Below are 13,482 nucleotides of genomic sequence, written 5' to 3' on the forward strand. Positions count from 1 at the left end.
TATGTTCTGACATAAATATGGTGATCTATAATGTATCGACCATAAAAGTCAACATTATTTTTAAAGCTGACTCAGGGAAATAAAACCTCATTGTTAGTGCTGATATATACGGTATGTTACTGTGTGGAAAAATTAACCTCTCCTGTCCTGTCCCTGACTGAGCTAAGTAAGAGGGATTCGTTTTAATAGTCACTGACCTTTGGTGCATGTTTTGCTTCCTGGCCAATGTCCAGTTTGCGATGGGATTGGCCCATGGTGTGAAGTAAAGAGCAGTGCATATTCAACATTCCAGAAAAGACCCTGCCAAGCATGGAAGCCAGTCAGCAAATACCTTTGCCTTTTAGAAGGTCAGAAGGCCTGTGAAACTCTCCTGGTCAGGTATTGTGGAGCCATAACTTGTGTCTTCTGTATGAGAGCAACAATGAGAGCGGAAGTGGCATGGAGACCCCAAAACAGAGAGGACATGTGCGGACAGTGTCAGGCTTGGATGGTCACAGAGAAGAGACTCCGTCTGGAATGCCAGAGGCAGGGAGCACACTCCAGTGCTCTGCTCAAGCCAGTCACATTAGTGCTGTGGACTTCGGTGAAATGATTCTATGAAGTGAAAACCAAGCCGAGGAGAATTTAATTTAGCAGCATAGTAGAGAATGCTCATGGGACTGGGGCCAATTTGGACGACTTCCACTTCCACTAAATTTCAGAACAGAACAAGTTTGCTGAAAATAACAAAATGCTGAGAATTTTAGAGCTAGAGGGCCCCTGGGTGCAAGGCAGGGGTAATCACTTGATAGATGAGGCAGCTGTTAAACCCCAAGAGATTAAGTGAGCAGTTTGCCCAGGGAGACACAGCTGGTTAGTGGCTGCACTGTATCTGAGGTCCAGATCTCCCGGTTCTCTATGCAGGGCTCTTTCTGCTCCATTTTATCAATTAGGAGCCGTGACTGATAATACACATGCTTGGAGGATATTCCACAGAACCACCTGAATCTGGTTGCAAACCTACCAGTGCACTGAACTGGTCTTTTCAAGGTTCCCTATGGTCCCCATGCTGCCAAATTCTCTGCATACTTTTCTGACTCAATTTAAACTTCTAAGCAGTGTACTGCAGTTGAGCACTCCTTGAAGCATCTCTTCTCTTGCTTTCTCCATGAGTTAAGATTCGTTGCTGGTGAGAGAAACCCATGCCCAAAGTGACAAAACTAAACGATAATTGATTCGCTCATGTAATCACTGTCCTGGGGAGGCTGGCTTTAGGCACGGTCTGATGCAGGAGCTCAGATAGGGTTACTAAGACTGCTTTCTTTATATATATTTCTTGGCTCTATTTTCTCCAAATTGGCTCCATTCTCATACATACGCTCCCCTCATAGTGACAAGACGGCTGCCATGAACTCCACTCTTTCATTTAATTATATGCAAATCCAGCAGGAAAAATTATGCCTCAACCAGAAAGTCCTGGGATTAGCGATGGTTGGTCCTGTTGTCTTGTCCTAAGCTCAGTGTCCATCCCTGAACCAACCACTATGGCCAGGGCATGGGATGCACTGATTGGCCCAGGCCTTGGTTAAATGTTCCACCCTTAGGACCTAAGGGAGAATTGGCTTCACCCAAATCACATGTATTAGAGTGAGGAAAGGGTGGTTCCCCTAAAGCATATTTGGGGTCCTGTTACCACAAGAAAGGGACTGAATACTGGACAGCAACAATAACAAATGCCCAGAGCAATTTCTCTGATACCACACTTTCCTAATATGCCTAATACTTCTCTCTTTTCAGTCTCACTCATTGTGTCACTCACTTCAACTTGATCTCTCATGTTGGATATCCCCAGGGCCCTGCTCCAGAGCTTCTAACCTTCCGTGACTATACTTGTTCTCAAAGCAATTTCATCAAGTCCAAGAAGATGGACATAGCCCAAGGCACTTTGAGTCAACCTTGGCTCACATGGTAGTTGAGACTGTAGGCCATGGAATTTAATGAGAAACGGTATTTAAATGGGAAGTCTTAAGAGGAAGGAAGACTGTTGACACAAGTGTATCTGAGAAAGCAAAGCACTGAGCTACTCCTTATCCTTTGCTCCAAAGATAAGGGATAGGGTTGGAGAATATTTACAAGTAGTTACCATAAAGGCACAAAACATAAAGTGTACTAGCCAGGTGGGTTAAAAGTCTTGTTAAGGTTAGATCTATAAATACTTGCTCTTCTTCTTGTGAAATTGAATTTCTGGCGTGTTTGCTGAGAAGGTAAAGAACTCTCCTGGGATATTTCCCTCCCTTATTATAGAGGTTTATTGTAATCATCTATGGACTACAATCTTTAACCTCGAGGCTATAGTAACTGCAAAGCTTGTTTTACGTATTTGTTGTGGGGAATTGCATTTATTCACTATCTGTCTGGTATAAGAAATTGTATATATTAGAATATGTCTGGGTAGGAGATTGTTTATGACTTCACTAACTGTCCCATAACTCTATTTCTACATAAATTCATAAACCCAGTTTCTAGCAGGAACTGTTAAGCCCCTTTGTCTTGACTTCCTTGTTATAGGGTTTATATGAGAAAAATATATTTGTGATTCTAGAAGAATAATTTCTAAACAGTATGTGAAGCTTGTCTTCTTCACACCATCTGTGTCTTGATAACTCCCTAATCCATACCCGCAGCTCTGTTCTGTGCCCTGAGCTCCAGACTTGTATATCCAATTGCCCACTTGGAACTGCCTGCATAGTTTGCAGATTTCACCAACCTAATGTTGCCAAGAGTGAACTCCTAATATCCTCATTTTTCTCCAACCAAATCTGTCTCTCTGCTCAACATTCTTTATCATTTCAGTAAATGGCACTGTTACAGATCCAGTCGTTCAAGCAAAGATCCCAGAAATCATTCTCCATTCTTCTCTTTTCCCTTCTCCCATATCAGTCCATCACCAAGTCTTATCAAATATCTGTCACACCATCCACTACTGCTAATTCACTTCCACCACCCTAGTGTTTGCACTGTAATCTTTTGCCCACTTCAGCTGTACCCCTCACTGGTCTCCATGCCTCCTCCCTGCTCCATGCACAGCAGCCAGGGTGATCTGTATGAGGCATAAGTCAGACTCTGTGCCCATCTGAAGGCATTCTGTTGCCTTCCTATTGTCCTTCAGAATAAACCCCAAATGTCTTCCCATGGACTATAAGGTCCTCTGTGGTCTTATCCCTGCTCCACACTCCAGCCTCGTCTCATCTTCTCTATCCCCTAGTTACGGGGCTGTAGCCACACCAACCACCACCTGCAATGTGTCAGGTGGGTTATGGGTTAGCAACAAGCAATCTCTCTCTCATACACACACACACATACACACCCTGATTGGTGGAGTCAAGGCCCAGAAACTTTTCAGAAAAAGTGTGGCCACAAAGGACAGGAGCAGATGCAGTCTATTCTGGTTGGGCTTTTCCTCTTTACTAGTTCCCCCATGGCATGTCCACACAGAACAGGGTAGGGGCCTGCTGTTTCTAAGTAAACGGCCAGGTTTTTGCTGTACCACAAGTCTTTTATCTTCACATCAAGACTTAGCCTAACCTTCTGTATATGGTGCCCTTAGATTTTCCAGGTTTGAACCAAATCCAGCATCAGCAAAGCCACATTATCAGTGGAGGAGAGTCAATATTCAGTTGAGCCTGAGAAATATGTCTGCCTGTAGCTTTTAAGCATTCTAGAAAACCTGTTTCCCCATAGTCCGTTCCTTGACTCTCATTCAGTCTGGATTATTCTCATGCCGAATTTGGTTCCAGGACCCAAATCACAAGTCCATTTCCCTGAAGGCCTATCTGTCCCCTGAACACATCATGCTCATTCATGCCCCAGAGTCCTTGTTATTCCTGCTCCCAACTGCTTGGAGCACACTTTCCCCAGCTTTTTCTCTGTATGATCGTATTCATCTTATCCTTCAGATCGAAATACGTTCCGAGAGGGCTTTTTACTATCTAAAACAATTTGTGCTGTAATTCCTTCCTATGGATTTTATTTACTTTCCATATTTTAATGAAATCTGTTTATTATTTTGCTTTTTTTTTCTGTTAAATATAATTTAATTGAGGTCAGAGACCTTGTCTGTCTTGTTCTTTTTTATATTCTTGGGCCTAACAGCACTTTGCAATTAGTTGGCACTCAACAGATCTTAGCTGAATGATGGAGTGCCCTGTTTAATGTCCCAGAGGGAGGGAGACAAGTGTGTTGCTCCGTTGAGGGTCATGCTGCCTTTCTCATCCCAGCAGGGTGGACTTTATTGCTGGATTCATACAGACAATTACAGGCTAGCCTCTGAGACAGTGGTTGTTGGGTAACCACCATCATGGATGGACACAGGAAGGTAGCTGGAGCCTTCAGCCCCCAAAGTCTTGACTTTTGGTGTGTTGAATTTCTTTATGGCCCCTGCTCTTCAGTCCCCTCTCTAGAAGCCATAGGTGATGAGGTAGAACATTACAATTTCATGCTCTCAGGTCTTGATTCCCTTAATATGAGATGTGTGTTCTTGAGGATAAGTGAGAAGAACCTATTGGGTTGGCCAAAAAGTGCCTTCGGTTTTTTTTTCTTTAAACTGACTTTTATTTTATATGCAATTGTAACAAATTTTTTTGTGTTCCTCTTTTTTTTAACTTTTTTTTTTGTTTCTTTGTGTGTGTGTGTGTGTGTGTTTTAAACATCTTTTTTAGAGTATAATTGCTTTACAATGGTGTGTTAGTTTCTGCTTTATAAAAGGGAATCAGCTATACATATACATATGTCCCCATATCTCTTCCCTCTTGCATCTCCCTCCGTCCCACCCTCCCTATCCCACCCCTCTAGGTGGTCACAAAGCACCGAGCTGATCTCCCTGTGCTATGCAGCTGCTTCCCACTAGCTATTTGTTTTACATTTGGTAGTGTATTTATGCCCATGCCACTCTCTCACTTTGTCCCAGCTTACCCTTCCCCCTCCCCATATCCTCAAGTCCATTCTCCAGTAGGTATGCATCTTTATTCCCGTCTTGCCCCTAGGTTCTTCTGACCATTTCTTTTTCTTTTTTTTTAGATTCCATATATATATGTCTTAGCATACGGTATTTGTTTTTCTCTTTCTGACTGACTTTACTCTGTAGGACAGTCTCTAGGTCCATCTACCTCACTACAAATAACTCAGTTTCATTCCTTTTTATGGCTGAGTAATATTCCATTGTATATATGTACCACATCTTCTTTATCCATTCATCTGTTGATGGACACTTAGGTTGCTTCCATATCCTGGCTATTGTAAATACAGCTGCAATGAACATGTTCATACATGACTCTTTTTGAGTTACGGTTTTCTCAGGGTATATGCCCAGTAGTGGGATTCCTGGGTCGTATGGTAGTTCTATTTTCAGTTTTTTAAGGAAACTGCATACTGTTCTCCATAGTAGCTGTATCAATTTACATTCCCACCAACAGTGCAAGAGGGTTCCCTTTTCTCCACACCCTCTCCAGTACTTGTTGTTTGTGGATCTTCTGATGATGCCCATTCTAACTGGTGTGAGGTGATACCTCATTGTAGTTTTGATTTGCATTTCTCTAATGATTAATGATGTTGAGCATTCTTTCATGTGTTTGTTGGCAATCTGTATATCTTCTTTGGAGAGATGTCTATTTAGGTCTTCTGCCCATTTTTGGATTGGGTTGTTTGTTTTTTTGATATTGAGCTGCATGAGTTGCTTGTATGTTTTGGAGATTAATCCTTTGTCAGTTGCTTCATTTGCAAATATTTTCTCACATTCTGAGGGTTGTCTTTTCATCTTGTTTATGGTTTCCTTTGCTGTGCAAAAGCTCTGAAGTTTCATTAGGTCCCATTTGTTTATTTTTATTTCCATTTCTCTAGGAGGTGGGTCAAAAAGGATCTTGCTGTGATTTATGTCATAGAGTGTTCTGCCTATGTTTTCCTCTAAGAGTTTGATGGTGTCTGGCCTTACATTTCGGTCTTTAATCCATTTTGAGTTTATTTTTGTGTATGGTGTTAGGATGTGTTCTGATTTCATTCTTTTACATGTAGCGGTCCAGTTTTCTCAGCACCACTTATTGGAGAGGCTGTCTTTTCTCCACTCTGTATTCTTGCCTCCTTTATCAAAGATAAGGTGACCATATGTGCATGGGTTTATCTCTGGGCTTTCTGTCCTGTTCCATTGATCTATATTTCTGTTTTTGTGTCAGTACCATACTGTCTTGAGTACTGTAGCTTTGTAGTATAGTCTGAAGTCAGGGAGCCTGATTCCTCCAGCTCCATTTTTCTTTCTCAAGATTGCTTTGGCTATTCAGGGTCCTTTCTGTTTCCATACAAATTGTGAAATTTTTTGTTCTAGTTCTGTGAAAAATGCCAGTGGCAGTTTGATAGGGATTACAATGAGTCTGTAGATTGCTTTGGGTCATAGAGTCATTTTCACAATGTTGATTCTTCTAATACAAGAACATGGTATATCTCTCTATCTATCTGTATCATCTTTAATTTCTTTCATCACTGTCTTATAATTTTCTGCATACAGGTCTTTTGTCTCCTTAGGTAGGTTTATTCCTAGATATTTTATTCTTTTTGTTGCAATGGTAAATGGGAGTGGTTTATTAATTTCACTTTCAGATTTTTCATCATTAGTGTATAGGAATGCCAGAGATTTCTCTGCATTCATTTTGTATCCTGCTACTTTACCAAATTCATTGATTAGCTCTAGTAGTTTTCTGGTAGCATCTTTAGGATTCTCTATGTATAGTATCATGTCATTTCCATCAGTGACACTTTACTTCTTCTTTTCCAGTTTGGATTCCTTTTATTTCTTTTTCTTCTCCGATTGTTGTGGCTGAAACTTCCAAAACTATGTTGAATAAGAGTGGTGAGAGTGGGCAGCCTTGTCTTGTTCCTGATCTTAGTGGAAATGGTTTCAGTTTTTCACCATTGAGGGTGATGTTGCCTGTGGGTTTGCCATTTTTGGCCTTTATTATGTTGAGGAAAGTTCCCTCTATGCCTACTTTCTGCAGGGTTTTTATCATAAATGGGTGTTGAATTTTGTCAAAAGCTTTCTCTGCATCTATTGAAATGATCATATGGTTTTTCTCCTTCAATTTGTTAATATGGTGTATCACGTTGATTGATTTGCATATATTGAAGAATCCTTGCATTCCTGGGATAAACCCCACTTGATCATAATGTATGATCCTTTTAGTGTGCTGTTGGATTCTGTTTGCTAGTAGTTCGTTGAAGATTTTTGCATCTATGTTCATCAGTGATATTGGCCTGTAGTTTTCTTTCTTTGTGACATCTTTGTCTGGTTTTGGTATCAGGGTGATGGTGGCCTTGTAGAATGAGTTTGGGAGTGTTCCTCCCTCTGCTATATTTGGAAGAGTTTGAGAAGGATAGGTGTTAGCTCTTCTCTAAATGTTTGATAGAATTTGCCTGTGAAGCCATCTGGTCCTGGGCTCTTGTTTATTGGAAGATTTTTAATCACAGTTTCAATTTCAGTGCTTGTGATTGGTCTGTTCATATTTTCTCTTTCTTCCTGGTTCAGTCTCAGAAGGTTGTGCTTATCTAAGAATTTGTCCATTTCTTCCAGGTTGTCCATTTTATTGGCATATAGTTGCTTGTAGTAATCTCTCATGATCCCTTGTATTTCTGCAGTGTCAGTTGTTACTTCTCCTTTTTCATTCCTAATTGTATTGATTTGAGTCTTCTCCCTTTTTAAAATTTTATTTATTTATTTTTTTTGCGGTACATGGGCCTCTCACTGTTGTGGCCTCTCCCATTGCGGATCACAGGCTCCAGACGCGCAGGCTCAGAGGGCATGGCTCTCGGGCCTAGCTGCTCCGCGGCATGTGGGATCTTCCCGGACTGGGGCACGAACCTGTGTCCCCTGCATCGGCAGGCACACTCACAATCACTGTGCCACCAGGGAAGCCCTCTACTCCCTTTTTTTCTTGATAAGTGTGTCTAATGGTTTATCAATTTTGTTTATATTCTCAAAGAACCAGCTTTTAGTTTTATTGATCTTTGCTATTGTTTCCTTCATTTCTTTTTCAAATATTTCTGATATGATCTTTATGATTTCTTTCCTTCTGCTAACTTTGGGGTTTTTTTGTTCTTCTTTCTCTAATTGCTTTAGGTGTAAGGTTAGGTTGTTTATTTGAGATGTTTCTTGTTTCTTAAGGTAGGCTTGTATAGCTATAAACTTCCCTCTTAGAACTGCTTTTGCTGCATCCCATGGGTTTTGGGTCGTTGTGATTTCATTGTCATTTGTTTCTAGGTATTTTTTGATTTCCTGTTTGATTTCTTCAGTGATCTCTTGGCTATTAAGTTGTGTGTTGTTTAGCCTCCATGTGTTTGTATTTCTTACAGATTTTTTCCTGTAATTGATATCTAGTCTCATAGCATTTTGGTCGGAAAAGATATTTGATACGATTTGAATTTTCTTAAATTTACCAGCCTTGATTTGTGACCCAAGATATGATCTATCCTGTAGAATACTCCATGAGCACTTGAGAAGAATGTGTATTCTGTTGTTTTTGAATGGAATGTCCTATAAATATCAATGAAGTCCATCTTGTTTAATGTATCATTTAAAGCTTATGTTTCCTTATTTATTTTCACTTTGGATATTCTGTCCATTAGTGAAAGTAGGGTGTTAAAGTCACCTACTATGATTGTGTTACTGTTGATTTCCCCTTTTATGGCTGTTCGTATTTGCCTTATATATTGAGGTGGTCCTATGTTGGGTGCATAAATATTTACAATTGTTATATCTTCTTTTTGGATGGATCCCTTGATCATTATGTGGTGTCCTTTTTTGTCTCTTGTAATAGTCTTTGTTTTAAAGTCTATTTTGTCTGATATGAGAATTGCTACTCCAGCTTTTTTTTGATTTCCATTTGCATGGAATATCTTTTTCCATCCCCTCACTTTCAGTCTGTATGTGTCCCTAGCTCTGAAGTGGCTCTCTTGTAGACAGCGTGTATATGAGTCTTGTTTTTGTATCCATTCAGCCACTCTGTGTCTTTTGGTTGGAGCATTTAATCCATTTACATTTAAGGTAATTATCGATATGTATGTTCCTATGACCATTTTCTTAATCGTTTTGGGTTTAGTATTGTAGGTCTTTTCCTTTTGTTGTGTTTCCTGCCTAGAGAAGTTCCTTTAGCATTTGTTGTACAGCTGGTTTTGTGGTGCTGAATTCTGTTAGCTTTTGCTTGTCTGTAAAGATTTTAATTTCTCCATCGAATGTGAATGAGATCCTTGCTGGGTAGAGTAATCTTGGTTGTAGGTTTTTCTCCTTCATCACCTTAAATATGTCCTGCCACTCCCTTCTGGCTTGCAGAGTTTCTGCTGAAAGATCAGCTGTTAACCTTATGGGGATTCCCTTATGTGTTACTCATTGTTTTTCCCTTGCTGCTTTTAATATTTGTTCTTTGTATTTAATTTTTGATAGTTTGATTAATATGTGTCTTGGCGTGTTTCTCCTTGGATTTATTCTGTATGGGACTCTCTGTGCTTCCTGGCCTTTTTAAACTATTTCCTTTCCCATATTAGGGAAGTTTTCAACTGTATTCTCTTCAAATATTTTCTCAGTCCCTTTCTTTTTCTCTTCTTCTTCTGGGACCCCTATAATTCGAATGTTGGTGCATTTAATGTTGTCCCAGAGGTCTCTGAGACTGTCCTCAATTCTTTTCATTCTTTTTTCTTTATTCTGCTCTGCAGTAGTTATTTTCACTATTTTATCTTCCAGGTCACTTATCCGTTCTTCTGCCTCAGTTATTCTGCTATTGATCCCTTATAGAGAATTTTTAATTTCATTTATTGTGTTGTTCATCACTGCTTGTTTGCTCTTTAGTTCTTCTAGGTCCTTGTTAAACATTTCTTGTATTTTCTCCATTCTATTTCCAAGATTTTGGATCATCTTTACTATCATTACTCTGAATTCTTTTTCAGGTAGAGTGCCTATTTCCTCTTCATTTGTTAGGTCTGGTGGGTTTTTGCCTTGCTCCTTCATCTGCTGTGTGTTTTTCTGTCTTCTCATTTTGCTTATCTTACTGTGTTTGGGGTCTCCTTTTTGCAGTCTGCAGGTTAGTAGTTTCTGTTGTTTTTGGTGTCTGTCCCCAGTGGCTAAGGTTGTTTCAGTGTGTTGTGTAGGCTTCCTGGTTGAGGGGACTAGTCCCTGTGTTCTGGTGGGTGAGGCTGGATGTTGTCTTTCTGGTGGGCAGGTCCACATCTGGTGGAGTGTTTTGGGATGTCTGTGGCCTCATTATGATTTTAGGCAGCCTCTGTGCTAATGGATGGCGTTGTGTTCCTGTCTTGCTAGTTGTTTGGCATAGGGTGTCCTGCACTCTAGCTTGCTGGTCATTGAGTGGAGCTGGGTTTTGGCGTTGAGATGGAGATCCCTGGGACATTTTCACCGTTTGACATTACATGGAGCTGGGAGGTCTCTTGTGGACCAGTGTCCTGAACTTGGCTCTCCCACCTCAGTGGCACACCCCTGACGCCTGGCTGGAGCACCAAGATCCTGTCCTCCACACGGCTCAGAATAAAAGGGAGAAAAAAAAGAAGGAAAGACAGAAGAAGATAAAATAAAATAAAAGTAAATAAAAGTAAAATAAAATAAAGTTTTTAAAACAAAAAATAAAAGATAACTAGTAAGAAAAAAAATTTTTAAGTAAAAAACAAAAAAAAGGACAGAGCCTTAGGACAAATGGTAAAAGCAAAGTTATACAGACAAAATCACACACAGAAGCATACACATACACACTCACAAAAAGAAAAAAAGGGAAAAAAAATATATATCCTTGCTCCCAAAGTCCACCTCCTCTATTTGGGATGATTCATGTATTCCACAGACGCAGGGCACATCAAGTTGATTGTGGAGCTTTAATCTGCTGCTCCTGAGGCTGCTGGGAGAAGTTTCCCTTTCTCTTCTTTGTTCGCACAGCTCCTGGGGTTCAACTTTGGATTTGGACCCGCCTTTGCGTGTAGGTCACCTGAGGGCGTCTCTTCTTCGCTCAAAAAGGCTGGGGTTAAAGGAGCAGCTGCTTCGGCGGCTCTGGCTCACTCAGGCCGGGGCGGGGGGGGGGGGAGGGAGGGGCACGGAGTGCGGGGCGAGCCTGCGGAGGCAGAGGCCAGCGTGACATTGCACGAGCCTGAGGTGCGCCGTGCGTTCTCCCGGGGGAGTTGTCCCTGGATCCTGGGACGCTGGCAGTGGCGGGCTGCACAGGCTCCCCGGAAGTGGGGTGTGGATAGTGACCTGGGCTTGCACACAGGCTTCTTGCTGGCGGCAGCAGCAGCATTAGCATCCCATGCCCGTCTCTGGGGTCCGCTCTGTTAGCCGCAGCTCGCGCCCGTCTCTGGAGCTCCTTTAGGCAGGGCTCTTAATCCCCTCTCCTCGCGCACCAGGAAACAAAGAGGGAAGAAAAAGTCTCTTGTCTCTTCGGCAGCTCCAGACTTTTCCCGGACTCCTTCCTGGCTAGCCGTGGCGCACTAATCCCCCCCCCTGCAGGCTGTGTTCTCGCCACCAACCCCAGTCCTCTCCCTGCATCCCACCGAAGCCCGAGCCTCAGCTCCCAGCCCCGCCCGCCCCGGCGGGGGAGCAGACAAGCCTCTCGGGCTGGTGAGTGCCGGCCGGCACCGATCCTCTGTGCGGGAACCTCTCCGCTTTGCCCTCCGCACCCCTGCTGCTGTGCTCTCCTCCGCGGCTCTGAAGCTTCCCCTCCGCCACCCGCAGTCTCCGCCCCCAAAGGGGCTTCTAGTGTGTGGAAACCTCTCCTCCTTCATGGCTCCCTCCCACTGGTACAGGTCCCGTCCCTATCCTTTTGTCTCTGTTTATTCTTTTTTCTTTTGCCCTACCCAGGTACGTGGGGGAGTTTCTTGCCTTTTGGGAGGTCTGAGGTCTTCTGTCAGCGTTCAGTAGGTGTTCTGTAGGAGTTGTTCCACATGTAGATGTATTTCCGGTGTATCTATGGGGAGAAAGGTGATCTCCACATCTTACTCTTCCTCCATCTTGAAGCTCCTTCTGTTTTCCTTTGTTGTTTGTTTTGGTGGTCCACACAGGCTGACCTTCAATTCATCGCCTGGTGACATGGTGTACAGATTCCAAGTCTATTTCTTGTAAGATTTTAAGGATCCCAGGGAGCAATCTCATGCACGTACTGAGCTTAAGCTTAGGTTGCTGTCTCTCTCTGGAGTTTTTGCTGAGGACGCAGTGGGGTTTGATGCACTGAGATTTGAGGTAGATTTTACAAAAATTTTCACTGTCTTGCCTTGTCCTGTTAGTGTTGGAGGGTCTCCTGCAGAGGTGGGGGTGGCTGTGGCTCACTGTGAGGACAAAGACACTGGCAGCAGAAGTTCTGGGCAGTACTCCTTGGTGTGAGCCCTCCCAGAGTCTGCCATTAACCCCACCTGGCCTGTAGGCTCCAGTGCTGAGCCCTCCCAGAGTCTGCCATTAACCCCACTGGCCTGTAGGCTCCAGTGCTGAGTTGCTTCAGGCCAAACAACCTCAGTTTTTAAGTAAAAATAAAAGACACATTTTTCATTTTCACCAAGAACTTTATTGAACAACGTATTCTCCCTTTTTTCCACTACCTTCTGCCATTTTTCAGGCAACTTCATAATTCCATCTTCCCAAAACTTTTTATCTTTTTGACCAAAAAACTGTTCCAGGTGCCTTTTACAGTCTTCCAGGGAATTGAAATTTTTTCCGTTAAGAGAATTTTGTAAAGATCAAAATAAATGGAAATCTGAAGGTGCAATGTCTGATGAATACGGTGGATGAATCAGAACTTCCCAGCCAAGCTGTAACAGTTTTTGCCTGGTCATCAAAGAAACATGTGGTCTTGCGTTATCCTGATGGAAGAATATGCGTTTTCTGTTGACTAATTCTGGATGCTTTTCATCGAGAATTAGTTGCTTTCAGTTGGTCTAATTGGGAGCAGTACTTGTTGGAATTAATCGTTTGGTTTTCTGGAGGGAACTCATAATAGAGGACTCCCTTCCAATCCCACCATATACACAACATTACCTTCTTTGGATGAAGACCGGCCTTTGTTGTGGTTGGTGGTGGTTCATTTCACTTGCCCCATGGTCTCTTTCATTCCACATTATTGTACAGTATCCACTTTTCATCGCCCATCTCAATTTGTTTTAAAAATGGAATTTTTCATTATGTTTAAGTAGAGAATCGAATGGGGAAATATAGTCAAGAAGGTATTTTTCGCTTAACTTATGTGGAACCCAAACATCAAAGCGGTTAACATAACCAAGCTGGTGCAAATGATTTTCAACGCTTGATTTGGATATTTTGAGTATGCCGGCTATCTCCTGTGTGGTATAACGACTCTTCTCAACAATGTCTCGATTTCATTGCTATCAACTTCAACTGGTCTACCCATCCAGTGAGAAATCTCCAGCACGAAACTTCACAGACCACTTTTGACACGTTTGATCAGTCACAGCACCTTCTCCATACAC

This window comes from Lagenorhynchus albirostris, chromosome 5 (assembly GCF_949774975.1).
Source record: "Lagenorhynchus albirostris chromosome 5, mLagAlb1.1, whole genome shotgun sequence".
In the NCBI taxonomy this organism is placed as follows: Eukaryota; Metazoa; Chordata; class Mammalia; order Artiodactyla; family Delphinidae; genus Lagenorhynchus; species Lagenorhynchus albirostris.